A 14,683-nucleotide genomic window follows, 5' to 3' on the forward strand; every position below is an offset into this window, starting at 1 on the left:
CTCCTGGCCCATCCAAGGACATTAAGAAGCCAAACTTCTGTATATATAAATGTTTAAGGACTTTTTCTTACTTCTCACTCTCTGATTCTCTTTTGCCATGCTGCATTTAGATTTATGCTTGAATCAAACCGAGCCAACATTTAATTTTCACTTGCTTTAACTATTGTGTTCAATGAAGCCTAGAATTCATCCATCTTAACAAATACGGAGAAATACAAATAGAGCAAATAAAGAACTTCAGACAAGCTGTGGACGCTCTCTCCCAGAACCAGCACCCGCTTGAAATGAGTTTCACGTACCTGGAGTCTATTCTATAGGCTCTTGGACACATAGGATCAACGGTAAGGTCAGCCCCATTTTTCTCCTCCAGCCGTGCTATGATTGTTGATGTTACTGTTGTCCAGACAGTTAGGCTGTCAGTTACCTCCCTCTCTCAATTTTTCCTTTTACATACAAATTAGAGTTTAGCATTAAATTTGCCAAACTCAGGTCAGAATTTGGGTTTGATGATAATTCTACCTTCTCAGTCTTTCCTTTGTTTCTCAAGACTCTCCCCTCTTTCTTCTTCTTCAAAGAATTGTTTTCCCTGTTAATCTCATGGGCATATTTTGCTGATGTCTTCCCTTAAATCACCTTCCTTATTAATGATGGGAACAAAGAAGCTGGGCATTTGACTCTAAAATGTATATTGTTTTAAATTTTTCTTTATTGATTTTAGAGAGAGAAGAAGGGAGAGGGAGAGAGAGATAGAAACAGCGATGAGAGAGAACATCGATTGGCTGTCTCCTGCATGCACCCCCCTCTGGGGATTTGGTTCACAACCTGGGCTTGTGCCCTGACCAGGAATCAAACTAGCAACTTCTTAGCATATGGGTAGAAGCTCAACCGCTGAGCCACACCAACCGGGCTCTAAAATGTATTTGATGCATCACCTTTTTCTAGCTTTTGGCTCAGTATAGTCAAGTATTAAACCACCTATCCTAATATCAAGGTTTTCTTACTTACCCATGCTGACAAGAACACTATGTTTTAGGCAGATTGGTGTCTTATGTGATGCTACACATATTTGACTTTTACAAAAACTATCACATTATTGCATGTTACATGTGCTGTCTCTTCTTTCCAATGTACCCCATATGTCTCTCTCTCCCTCCACCATTTTTTTTGTCATTTTTTGGATCAAATCCCACCTTTTCAATTTTCTAATCACTGACATCTAGTTTCACTTCTCACCTAATGGTAGGATCCTACTATGATACTTCTATAATTTGATTCTGCATCCTTTGCACAGTTCCTTCCAATGACAGGTTACACAGTACATCAAGAGATAGTTCACACTATTATGAACTAGCTGATATAGTCAACTTTCTTCTTATGTTGAGGCATTTCTACCTCTTTGTAACTTACATTGAGCCTAATTTGTAAAATAGTACACTTGTTTTTTCTCTTGTATGTTGCGGTGCTTCAAATATTTGGAGACTACCATGACTCTCTTCACTTTAGTCTTCTAATGTATGACATGCTTTGAAGCATCTCTCATGAGCTTTGTCTCTCTTTGAGAGGTCTCCTCCTGGTAATCTGCCATTCATAACTGAACATGATATTTCAGATGTGGTTTGATTAATACAGAACTTGATGAAGCTGTAATTTGCAATGTTCTAGTCTGACATTGCATGGAATTTTTAGTGATTATTTGAGGTCTGGCTTATTCGCTTTGCAATAATATAATTGTAATAATATAGGTATGTGTGTGTGTATTCACTACCCCAAAAGATCCCTAAGCCTCCTTTTCTGTGGATAGTCTCTGTCTTTTTGACCCCAGGAAACCACTGATCTGCTTTATGTTACTACAGATTAGTTTGCATTTCATAGTTTTATATACATGGAATGATACACACATATTTAATCTATTCCAAAGAATCTTTTTCCTTTGGAAAATATGTTATCTTTTTATTAAAGAAAGCCAGATTATTTCAAAACTATGTTTGCACAATTGAATTTTTAAACCTAACTTGAAGTGATTTGTCATTTTCAATTGCACATTGTTGGTTTCAGTTCAGTGTTCCTGTATGTCAAAATGATTTTGAATGCTGAATCTGCCGTGCAAAATATTAGCTAGCTATCCATCCTGGCAGTAAGCTTCTGTGGGTTTGCTAAATAAAATTCAATATGTGATTGCAGAATACAGAATCATAAATATTAGAATTGAAAGACCCTAAACTCATGGATGAAATAGGTGATCAGAACAACCAAGGAAAAAAGCCTGTGACCATGCCCTGGAGATGTTCTATCAACCTGACTCAGAGCCAAGGGCTGGCTTCCTTTGTCCTTCACCCTTAAGTAAAATCCTATGGCAACTATGTACCTACCAGTACCTCTACATGTTTTCTTTCTTTCTTTTTTTTAATTTTTTTTTCTTTATTGATTTTTAGAGAGAGAGGGAGAGAGAGATAGAAATATGGATGACAGAGAACACTGATTGGCCGCCTCCTGCATGCCCCCACTGGGGATCGGGCCCACAACTTGGGCACGTGCCCTGACCAGGAATTGAACCAGCGGCCTCTTGGTGCATGGGTTGATGCTCAACCACCAAGCCACACGAGGCAGGCAACCTCTACATGTTTTCAAAGACAAAGCTTGTTCTCTTCTAATTCCCTCATCCTTACCTTCATTCTTTCCAAGCACCTTCTCTTTGTGTGTATGCATTTAAAACGGTCTTAAAATTTTTTTTGAGGTACAATTCACATTGAGTAAAATTCACCCACTTTTTTAAGTGTAAATTTTGATGAGTTTTCACAAGTGTAAACATTTATGTAACTGTATTCTCCCAATCACCATGCAGAGTATTTTCATCACTCCAAAGTTCCCTAAGATTCCTATACCTCCGTCCCAGGCAGCCAGGGATCTACTTATGTCTCTGTAGCTTAGTTTGCATTTTTTAGTGCTCCATATGCATGGACTAATGCAGTCTACATTCTTTGTATCTGGCTTCCAGGGTGTGTTTGAGATATATCCGCAACGTTGTCTGTATATGTAGTTCATTCCCTTTTATTAACGAGCGGCATTCCATTCATTCATCTCTTCCTGGCCATTTGAGTTGTTTCCAGCTTTAAGCTATTATGAATAAAGTTGCTATGACTATTGGTGTACAGGTCTTTCTATGGAGGTATGTTTTCATTTCTCTTGGGTACATACCTAGGAGTGGGATTACTCGGTCATACGTTCAATTCTATAAGAAACGGTCCAAGTATTTTCAGTGTCGGCACCATTCTGCGTTCCCACCAGCAGTGTGTGGGAGATGAAGTTGTTCTACGTCCTGGCCAGTATTTAGTTTTCCTATCAGACCCGCTGCAGCTGCGAGTAGTGACCCATGGTGGTTTACATTAGCATTCCCTCATGACTAATGACAGTGAGCATCTTTTCATTTTTCCCCCATCCGTATATCTTCTTTTGTGAAATGTGTGCACTGGTCTCTTCTTAGACATGATGCACCTCTCTGTGTCTGTCTGGGTCTCTTCTCTCTTTCACTGAGTGGCTATTTCACTTTCCTCTCAATTCCTATTTTGTTGTTTAGAATGGGACGTATTTGTTCAAAATGTCTCCCGAGCATGAGAATAGTTCCAGCTGTTTCCTCAACAGTAACACCAAGTCGGGGGTGCTCCCTGGGGACCGTGTTTACTACTGGAAGAGAAGAAACACCATCAACGTGTGTGGGAATTGCTTGTTCTCTATCTACGTGGCATAATCTCTCATATAAAACGAAATGAACCAATTTTTAAGAGGCAGGTGGAAATTTCTGCCAAATAAATATTAGTGCTTTGAATGGAAGGAGGTCCATAAAGTTGAATTAAGAAAAAAAAATCTCTCCTGTGGTTTCCTGGGCTGTTACATTGTTGATATTGTTAATAAAATGCAATTCAGTGTAGAAGATTTTCAGCATCTCTTCATGACTTCTTCATTTAGTTCCTGAAAGCTGTAACTCACCTTGACAGTAAACCATATTTAACATTTTCTTTGATCAGGAAGTTTCAATTTCGTAGAGATTTGTTTTGCCAACTATCTCAACTACTTGGCATAATTTGAAAAGTATTTTGCTTCAGATTTGCAATATTAATGCATAGAAGAAAGATGGGGAGGTTGCCTAGTGAAAATGATGGTGAACCAGTTAAAAGTCATCGCATTGCTGGCCCATGCGGCTCAGTGGATTGAGCGTCATCTCATGGACTGAGTGGTCCCTGTTCAATTCCCTGTCAGGGCACATGCCCTGGTTTTGGGCTCAATCCTCAGTAGGGGGCATGCAGGGAGCAGCTGATGGATGTTTCTCTTTCTCTCTCTTCTTTCTCTTTCTCTCTCTCCTCTCTCTCTCCTCTCTCTCTCTCTCTCTCTCTCTCTCTCTCTCTCTCCCTCCCTCCCTCCCTCCCTCCCTCCCTCTCCCTTCCTCTGTAAGTCTGACAGGACAGAGTAGGAATCTGCCCATCTTGCAGTATGTACAGCGATTGCATCTTATCCCTGGGTCGCAGGAAGTCCCTGCTCCCTTCAGTGGCTCCCCTCCCCCCACCAGGAGCCCTGCTGCTCCCTGGCGACCCTGGCCTTCATGCGTCCCCCCAACACTGTGAGTCCCATCCAGGGCTGCCCTTTCAAGGTTTCGGATCTGAAAGTACCACATTTCCAGATTTGGGGGTAGGGAGACAAATACCAGTCCCTCTTTCATTAGGCATCAAATTCATTAAAAATAGATACACTCAGTTTTTCTCCATTTATTTATTTTTATTTTACATATAAGCAAATTATACCGTTTTTGATCCCCTGCATTATGTTCTATATAAATGATATGAAACTGACTGTATTAATTTGGCTTGGCAGTTAGTATCTTTACCTATTTTATCCTTTTCTGTTTGCTCTCTCTCCCTTTTGAAAATAATTTTATTGATTTTTTTTTTTTTTAGAGAGAGAGAGAAACATCGATGTAAGAGAGACACATCAATTGGCTGCCTCCTGCACGCCCCCTACTCAGGACTGAGCCCTCAACCTGGGCACATCCCTTGACCAGGAATCTAACCGGGACCTCTCAGTCCATGAGATGATGCTCAATCCATTGAGCCACACCGGCTGGACAGCTCTCTCTTTTTAAAAAAATTCCTGTCTTAGCCCATTTGGACTGTGAGAACAGAATACCCCAGATGGTGGTTTATAAACAACAGATATTTATTTCTCTCTGCCTGGAGGTTGGAGGTCTAAGATCAAGGCAGCGTGTAGCTTTCTAATGAAGGTCTGCTTCCCGGCTCCTAGCTGGTGTCCTGCTGTGTCCTCAGGATCTGCAAGGGGGTCTCTCCGGAGCCTCTTTTAAAAAGGCACTAATCCCGCCCTGGCCAGTTTGGCTCAGTGGTTAGAGCGTTGGCCTGTGGTCCAGAGAGACCCGGGTTCGGTTCCCCCTAAGGGCACGTACCTCTGTTGAGGTTTGTCCCAGGCCCTAGTTGGGGTCGTGTGGGTGGCAGCCACTCAATGTGTCTCTTTCCCGTCAATGTTTTTTTTTCTCTCTCTCTCTCTCTTCCTCTCTCTCCCTCCCGCTCTGTCTGAACAAAAAATGGAAGGGTGACCTCGGTGAGGATGAAAAAGAAAGGGGCACTAATCCCATTCATGAGGGTTTCACTTCATAACCTAATCACCTCTCGGAGGTATCCCTTACTACTACCATCATCTTTAGGAGTTAGGATTTCAACATATAAATTGGGTTGTGGGTTCAGATATTCAATGTAGAGCAGTGTCTTTCCTTTTATTGCTTTTGGGGTTTATACTATTATTTTAACTTTTTAAATTGGATGCATAACTCACTATTTTTCAGATTTTAAAAGTTTTCAAAAATATAAGTTTGAAGACAATTCTTTTTAAGAACAACTTTAACTACACCAATAGATTTTTAATATGCAATATTTTCATTATAATTCACTTTTAAGTAGTTATAGTTTACATTATGATTTCTTCCTTAAAGGATTTTTTAAAAAAATTTAAGCAATCTGGAGTTTTTTTGTTTTTCCTGTTATATTTTAAATTAATCACCTCGTATTTAGAAAACATGGTCTATGTTGTTTTCAATTCTTTTGCTGTGTGATTTATTTCATGGCTTAGCAGATAGGCAATTTCTGTAGATCTCCCTCTGAGCTGAAAAAGAATGCTGTCTGCAACCCTGAAGTGTTCTTAAACAAATTCATTCATCAAACTTGTTAACTGTGTGGTTCCAATTTTCTTAGTCTTAACTGACCTCTTTTTTATTTGGCTGATCCACTAATTACTGAGACTCATCTACCATGGTGGTGGATTTATCAATTTCCTTCTATACCTCTTTCAATTTTTGCTTTATTGATTTTGAAGCTGTATTGTTCGGTGCCAACAGATTTCAAATTGACATATGTTTTTGGCAAATTGTATTCTTTACCTCTATTAATGCCTTTGCCTTAGGTTTTATTAATCTGAAAGTAACAGTGTTTCATTTTGGTTAGTATTTGCCTGGTACATAATTTCTCATCTTTTCCATTTTTATGATATTTATGTGTGTCTTTTGTAAGCAAAACAGTGTCAGAAATTTGAAAAATTTTGAACATTTTTTCTTTTAATGAATAATCTTAATTCATTTAAATTATTTGTATTACTAATTTTATTTTATTTATATCATCTTACTTGTGCCCTCCATTTGTATTACATTTTCTGTTTCCTTTTTCTTATTTAGTTTGAGATTAAATAATTGTTGTATTTTTTATTTTTCTGTTCTACTTATTTAGCATTGTCTACTTTACTTTTAGGCTGTTAATAGATACTCTTAAAATTGTACATATAACTCAAATAACTTATTTCCCAAGTGTTATCATTTATCTAATATTTCAATGTGATTTTACTTTGATAATTCTACAAATTATGTTATTATTTTTATACATATCTATGTTGACACATTATTTTATGTTTACAATTATATTTTGCTTATCATTGTCTCTCTCCTGGGGATGAAAAAAATAACAATTTTATTTCTTCTCAAAGTATATATTTTAGGCTTTTTTATTTTTATTTCATTTTGATGAAGGTCTGTTGGTGGTAAAATTCCTCAGGATCATTTTTTTCTTCTTTTTAATCTGAAAATATTTTTCTTTTGCTTTCATTTTGGAAGTACACTTTTTTTCTGTGTATGCAATTTTAGGTTGACGGTTATTTTCTTTCAACTCTTTGAATATATTATTTTACTTTGCTTCTAGTTTCCAGTGTTGCTAATGGGAAAGTAGCTGTTAGAATAAATGTAGCTTTTTTGTAGGTCATTTCTTTCCTTTCAGTCTCCTTTTAGATTTTTGCTTTTGGTGTATCAATTTTACTACCACATGTCTAGCAAGGACTTCTTTTAATTAAACTCTTAGATTTGAATACCAACTCTGATAATTTTTTCTCGTTGTTTTAAATATTATCAGCCATCAACTCTTCAACTATTGCTTTTTCCCCAGATTCGTATCATCTCCTCTGCAATACTTATCGCCGAAGTAACCTTCCCATCTATTCTCCAGGTTCTTTATCCTTTCTTTCATATGTTTTATTGTTTTGGCTTCTTGTTGCATTTCATATAATTTAACAGATTTCTATCCTAATTTGCTAGTTCTGTCTTCAGAAGTGGTTACCTATTTTTTTTTTAACTTACACATCGATTTTTAAGTTTAATCGTCCTATTTTTTTTTTTTATTCCTGCAGTTATATTTTATTCTTTATCAAAAGAATGAAACAGAAAATAGAAAAACCAACCATGGTAGAGTTAAGTGAGTGTATATATTGAAGATTATATATAACTTTATTTTTAAAAATCAAAATTTAGTGTCTTAAAACAAAACTTATCTTCTTGTGTTCCTGTGGGTTGATTGGGTGGTTATTTTACTCCTTTCTCAAGACAGTGCATAGCCTTCTATCAGCGTGGCTGCCCATGTGTGAGCCTCGGCGGGACAGGTACACTGAAGAAAACTTTAATTTAAAAATACTTTAAAAGTGTGTGTGTGTGTGTGTGTGTGTGTGTTTTACTAAAAAGCAGGGGTGATTTGAAAGATTATTAGGGCATGTCAAAAAGATTCAGAAGTCAACTCAACAAAGCTGGCACTGGCTAAATATAGGATAATTGATAACAAGTAAAACAAATGGAGATTAAAGTACATCAAATATGTTTATATATATGAGTTAGTAATAAAACTAATTTTATTTTATTTTATTTTTTTATCCTCACCCAAGGACATTTTTCCATTTTTTACTCAGATAGAGCGGGAAGGAGAGAGAGAAACATCGACGTGAAAGGGACACATCGAGTGGCCGCCACCCACACGAACCAACCAGGGCCGGGGACAAACCGCAGCCAAAGTACATGCCCTTAGCGGGAACCGAACCCGGGTCTCTGCGGACCGCAGGCTGACGCTCTAACCACTGAGCCAAACCCGCCAGGGCGATAAAACTAATTTTAAAAATAATGTTGTCATTGGACACGTTTGGAGAACGTTTGGGATCAGATGCATTATTTTGGAAATTGGTAAATAAAGGAATAGAGTAAAACTTGTATCCTTGTTATTGTTTCTGGTTTATGTCAGGATAATTATATGCTGATAAGAGAACATTCTCTATCTTTTTTTAAAATTAATTTATTTACTTTTGTTACAGATGTTTCTCTTTTTTCCCCCACTGATTCCCCATCCCCCTCACTCCCACCCTGTCCCCAGCTTTGTTGTCCATGACCATTGTTCATGCACACATGCATATAAGTTCTGTGGTTTATCTTTTCCCCACCACCACCTCTTCTGGGGATTGTCAGTCTTCTGTACCCCACTTCCACGTCTCTGGGACTACCCCATTTCTCAGACTGTTATGTTCATTATATTCCACAAATAAGTGAGATCATATGATACTTGTCTTTCTCTGTTTGGCTTCTTTCACTTAGTATGATACTTTCCAGGACCCTCCATGTTGTCTCAAAGGACAAGAGATCCTTCTTTCTTACAGCTGCATAGTACTCCATTGTGTATATGTACCACAGCTTTATTATCCATTCATCATCTACTGATGGACATTTGGACTGTTTCCAGATCTTAGCTATTGTAAATAGTGCTGCTATGAACATAGGGGAACATATATTATTTCTGATTGGTGTTTCAGGCTTCTTAGGAAATACTCCTAGAAGTGGGATCACTGGGTCAAATGGCAGTTCAATTTTTAATTTTTTGAGGTAACACCATATTGTTTTCCATAGCGGCTGCACCAGTCTGCATTCCCACCAGCAGTGTACTAGAATCCCCTTTTCTCCACACCCTCACCAACACTTGTTGTTTGATGATTTGTTGATGGCGGCCATTCTGACAGGTGTGAAGTGATACCTCATTGTTGTTTTATTTTGCATCTCTCTGATGATTAGTGATGTTGAGCATTTCTTCATATGTCTCTTAGCCATTTGTATGTCCTGTTTGGGAAGGTGTCTATTTAGTTCCTCTGCCCATTTTTTAATTGGGATCTTTGTCTTCCTTTTGTTGAGTTGTATGAGCACTCTCTATATATTGGAAATTAACCCCTTATCTGATGTATCATTGGCAATTATGCTCTCCCATATAGAGGGTAGCCTTTCCATTTTGATGATTGTATCTTTTGCTGTGCAGAAGCTTTTGAGTTTGATGTAGTCCCATTTGTTCATTTTCTCCTTTGTTTCTATTGCCTTAGGTGATATATCAGTGAAAATTCTGCTGCATATGATGTCTGAAATTTTGTTGCCTATAGTTTCTTCTAGGATTTTTATGGATTCATGAGTCACATTTAAATCTTTTATTCATTTTGAGTTTATTCTTGTGTACAGTGTAAGTTGATGGTCTAGTTTCATTTTTTTGCATGTAGCTGTCCAATTTTTCCAACATCATTTATTAAAGAGGCTGTCTTTACTCCACTGTATGCTCTTGCCACCTTTGTCAAATATTAATTGAGCATATTGCCTTGGGTCAATTTCTGTGTTCTGTGTTCTGTTCCACTGGTCTATATGCCTTTTCTTGTGCCAATACCAGGCTGTTTTGATTACAGTGGCTTTGTAGTATAACCTGAAATCTGGTAATGTGATCCCTCCTACTTGTTCTTCTTTTCAAGATTGCTGTGGCTATTCGAGGTCTTTTTTGGTTCCATATGAACTTTTGAAGTATTTGTTCTAGTTCTGTGAAGTATGTCATGGGTATTTTGATGGGGATTGCATTGAATCTATAGATTGCTTTGGGTAGTATGGACATTTTAATGATGTTAATTCTTCCAACCCATGAACGAGGTATGTGCTTCCACTTTTTTTATATCTTCCTCTATTTCTTTTTTCAATGACCTGTAGTTTTTTTGCAAATAGATACTTTATTTCTTTGGTTAAGTTTATTCCTAGGTATCTTAATTTTTTGCCGCAGATGTAAATGGGATTGTTTTCTTAGTTTCTCTTTCTGTGAGTTCATCATTGGTGTATAAGAATGCCATCAATTTCTTGACGTTAATTTTGTATCCTGCTACTTTTCCAAATTCATTTATTAAGTCTAGTACATGTTTTGATGGAGTTTTTGGGGTTTTCTATGTATAGTATCATGTCATCTGTGAATAATGACAGTTCACTTCCTCCTTTCCAATTTGGATCCCTTTTATTTTTTCTTCCTGTCTGATTGCTGTGGCTAAGACTTCCAGTACTATGTTAAATAAGAATGGCAAAAGTGGGCATCCTTGTCTTGTTCCTGTTGTTAAGGAAAATGTTTTAATTTTTGCTCATTCAGTATGATGTTGGCTGTAGGTCTTTCATATATGGCCTTTATTATATCGAGATATGATCCCTCTATTCCCACATTGCTGAGCGTTTTTATCAGAAACGGATGCTGGATTTTGTCAAAGGCTTTTCGGCATCTATTGATATGATTGTGTGTTTTTTTGTTTTTCATTTTATTTATGTGGTGTATCACATTTATTGATTTGCAAATATTGTACTAGTCTTGCATCCCTGGGAAGAATCCCACTTGGTCATAGTGAATAATATTTTTGGTGTATTGCTGGATCCGATTTGCTAGTATTTTGTTCAGGATTTTGACATCTCTGTTCATCAGGGATATTGGCCTGTAGTTTTCTTTCTTTGTAGTGTCTTTTTCTGGTCTTGGAATTAGAATTATGCTGGCCTCATAAAATGATTTGGAAATCTTACTTCTTCTTGATTTTTTAGAATAGTTTGAGGAGAATGGGTGTTAGTTCTTTTTTGAATGTTCGGTACAACTCCCCCGTGAAGCCATCTGGGCCTGGGCTTTTCTTTGCTGGGAGAATCTTGATTATATCTTCAATTTCCTTAGTTGTTATTGGTCTGTTCATGTTTTCTATCTCTTTTTGGTCCAGTTTTGGGAGACTATGTGTTTCTAGAAATTTGTCCATTTGCTTAGATTGTCGAATTTGTTGCCATATAATCGTTCATAATAGTTGTCAATGATCTTTTGTATTTTTGTGGTGTCAGTTGTTACTTCTCCTCTTTCATTTCTGATTTTGTGTATTTGGGTTCTCTTTCTTTGTTTCTTGGTGAGTCTAGCTAAGGGTCCATCAATCTTGCTTATCTTTGCAAAAAAGCAGCTCTTTGTTTCATTGATTCTTTGAATTGTTTTTTTGGTCTCTATGTCATTTATTTCTGCTCTGATCTTTACTATTTCCTTCCTTCTACGTGCTCTGCAGTTTTCTTTTTGTTTGCTCTCTAGTTCTTTATGTTGTGAGGCTAGGTAGTTTAGTAGAGATTTTTCTTGTTTTTTGAGGTAGGCCTGTATTACTATGAACTTCCCTCTCAGAACTGCTTTCGCTGCATCCCATAGATTTTATGTTGTTGTGTGTTCATTTTCATTGGTTTCCAGGAATTTTTAAATTTCTTCCTTCATCTCCTCGGTGACCCATTCATTGTTTAATAACATGGTATTTAGCCTCCATGTGTTCAAATGTCTTTGCATGTTCTTGTTGCAACTGGTTTCTAGTTTCATGCCATTGTGATCTGAGAAAATGCTTGATATGATTTCAATCTTCTTGAACTTGTAGAGATTTAATTTGTGTCCTAACATGTGGTCTATCTTTGAGAATGTCCCATGTGCACTTGAGAAGAATGAGAATTCTGTAGTTTTGGAGCATAATTCTCTGTAGATATATATTAAATTCATCTGGTCTAGTGCTTCATTTAGAGTCTCTGTTTCATTACTAATTTTTTGTCTAGCGGATGCATCCAGTGGTGTCAGTGGGGTGTTGAAGTCCCGTGCTATGATTGTATTGCTGTTGATTTCTCCTTTGAAGTCTTGCAGAAGATTCTTAATATATTTTGGTATTCCTATATTGGGTGCATATATGTTTACCAAGTTTATATCTTCCTGTTGGATAGATCCTTTCAATATTATGTAGTGGTCTTCTTTGTCTCTAGTTATGGCCTTCATTTTGAAATCTATTTTATCAGATATGAGTATTGCTACCCCAGCTTTTTTCTCTTTTCGTTTGCTTGGAAAAATTTTTTTCATCCCTTCACTTTCCATCTATGTGAGTCTTTTGTTGTGAGGTGGGTCTCTTGTAAACAATATATAGATGAGTCATGCTTTCTTATCCAATCAACTACTCTGTGTCTTTTTATGGAGACATTCAATCCATTTTCATTTAAGATGATTATTGATATGTACTTATTTATTGCCATTTTTGTTTGGTTTGGTTATATTTTTCTTCCTATTTCTCTTGCTAATTACAGCAGTCCTTTTAACATTTCTTACAGTGCTGGTTTGGTGCTAATGTATTCCCTTAGCCTTGTTTACTGGGAAGTTCTTTATTTGACCTTCTATTTTGAATGACAGCCTTGCTGGGTAGAGTAGGGTTGGATTTAGATCCTTGTTTTTCACGACCTTGATTACCTCATGCCATTCCCTTCTGGCCTGTAGTGTTTCTGTTGAGAAGTCAGCTGAGAGCCTTGTGGGGTTTCCTTTGTAGGTAACCTGTTGCTTATCTCTTGCTGCCTTTAGGATTCACTCATTGTCTTTAATTTTTGGCATTTTAATTACTATGTATATTGGTGTGGGCCTGTTTGGGTTCTTCTTACTTGGGCCTCTCTGTGCTTCTTGACCTTGAGTGCCTTCTTCCTTCACCAAGTTAGGAAAGTTTTCTGTTACTATTTCTTCAAATATATTCTCTTACCCTTACCCATTTTCTTCCTCTTTGGGCACTCCTATGATGCGAATGTTATTACGTTTTTAGTTGTTTCCCAGTTCTCTTAAGCTGTCTTCCTGTTTTTTAATTGTTTTTTCCTTTTGTTTTTCTGATTGTTTGATTTTTTCTACCCTGTCTTCTAATTCACTGATCTGGTCCTCAGCTTCCTCTACTCTGCTGGTTAGTCCTTCCAATGTGTTCTTTATTTCTGCTATGTCATTCTTCATTTCCATTTGGTTGGTTTTCATGTTTCTATATCTTTACTCATGGTGCTGATGTCCTTACTCATGCTGTTGAGCTTCCTCAAGATCATGGCTCTGAATTCTAGTTCTGTTAACTTGCTTAACTGAACCTCATTAATCTCAACTTTGGTAGAGGTCTCTTGTTGTTTCATTTGGGGTTTGTTTTTTTGTTTCACTATTTTGGCTATCTCAGTGGCTTCGGTGCCTGCCAAATTTTCCCTGTGGGTGTTGGTGTTCTACTGTTTGTGGCTCCCTTTCCTGGGTTTGGATGAGTGATGGAGGACCCATGTTAAACACCATTGTCAAGTCTTACCCTCCTGGGCAGAGTTGGAAGCCCAGGAATGGTTCAGATATTCTCTAGCTTTTTGCCTGGAGGCTATTAGTCACAGTTACTTGAAGAGCCTTGGCTTCTCAGTTGAATGAAAAACTCCCTCAGGTGTTCAGTGTAAGGGGATTTCCGGAGAGTGGGGCAGATGCTGGTTGTTAATGAGCCTCAATTAGCATTTCAATGGCCACTGGGTGGGGTTGAATTTTCGAGGGAGGGGCATCCGCCTCTCCCCAGAGCCCTGGGAAGTAGCAAGATGACCACTGTCCTGTGTGGGCACAACTCAGCAAAAGCTCTGAGCGCCTTCCAAATTTCGAGTGTCCCCACACAGTTCCAGTCCAGTCTGCCCTCCCTCTGCTGGAGCCCAATGTGAGTGGCTGTAGCTATTTTAGTGTCTGTCCCAGCTCTGTGCTGTGGAGCCGCCTGAGAGTGTGACCCGAGGGCGCTGCTCACAGCTAAGGCCGCTGCTGTTCGTGGGCTCCCAGACCCCCTCTCGCACCTCTGCAATCCTACCAAGATTGAGCCAGTGTCCCTGGTTATATGGTCCTCCAAGCTGCTTTTCTGTTGCTTTTTCCTGATGATTTGTCTTTATTTTTGTTGTAATTCCAGTTTGGTCCTGGGAGACGGTCTGTGTGACTTCCATTCACTCCGCCACCATTTTGGAATCTCAAGAACATTGTCTTTATGGATGCATTTTAGCAAATGAAAGAAGAAAGAGTGGTAGAATTGAATATTACTATTTCTGACACCCCTACTGAAATAGTGGACCTAGGCAGTGATCATGAATTGTTAACCTCAAAAGAGAAAGACAGATATTGTATGTCTCCTGATGGAGGAGGTGTGCAAACCACTGGTAAAACATTATTGCCCGAAACTATAACTAAACATGACAAAACCTGAATTAAGCCTTTAG

Source organism: Molossus molossus, unplaced genomic scaffold, assembly GCF_014108415.1.
Source record: "Molossus molossus isolate mMolMol1 unplaced genomic scaffold, mMolMol1.p scaffold_m16_p_7, whole genome shotgun sequence".
In the NCBI taxonomy this organism is placed as follows: domain Eukaryota; kingdom Metazoa; phylum Chordata; class Mammalia; order Chiroptera; family Molossidae; genus Molossus; species Molossus molossus.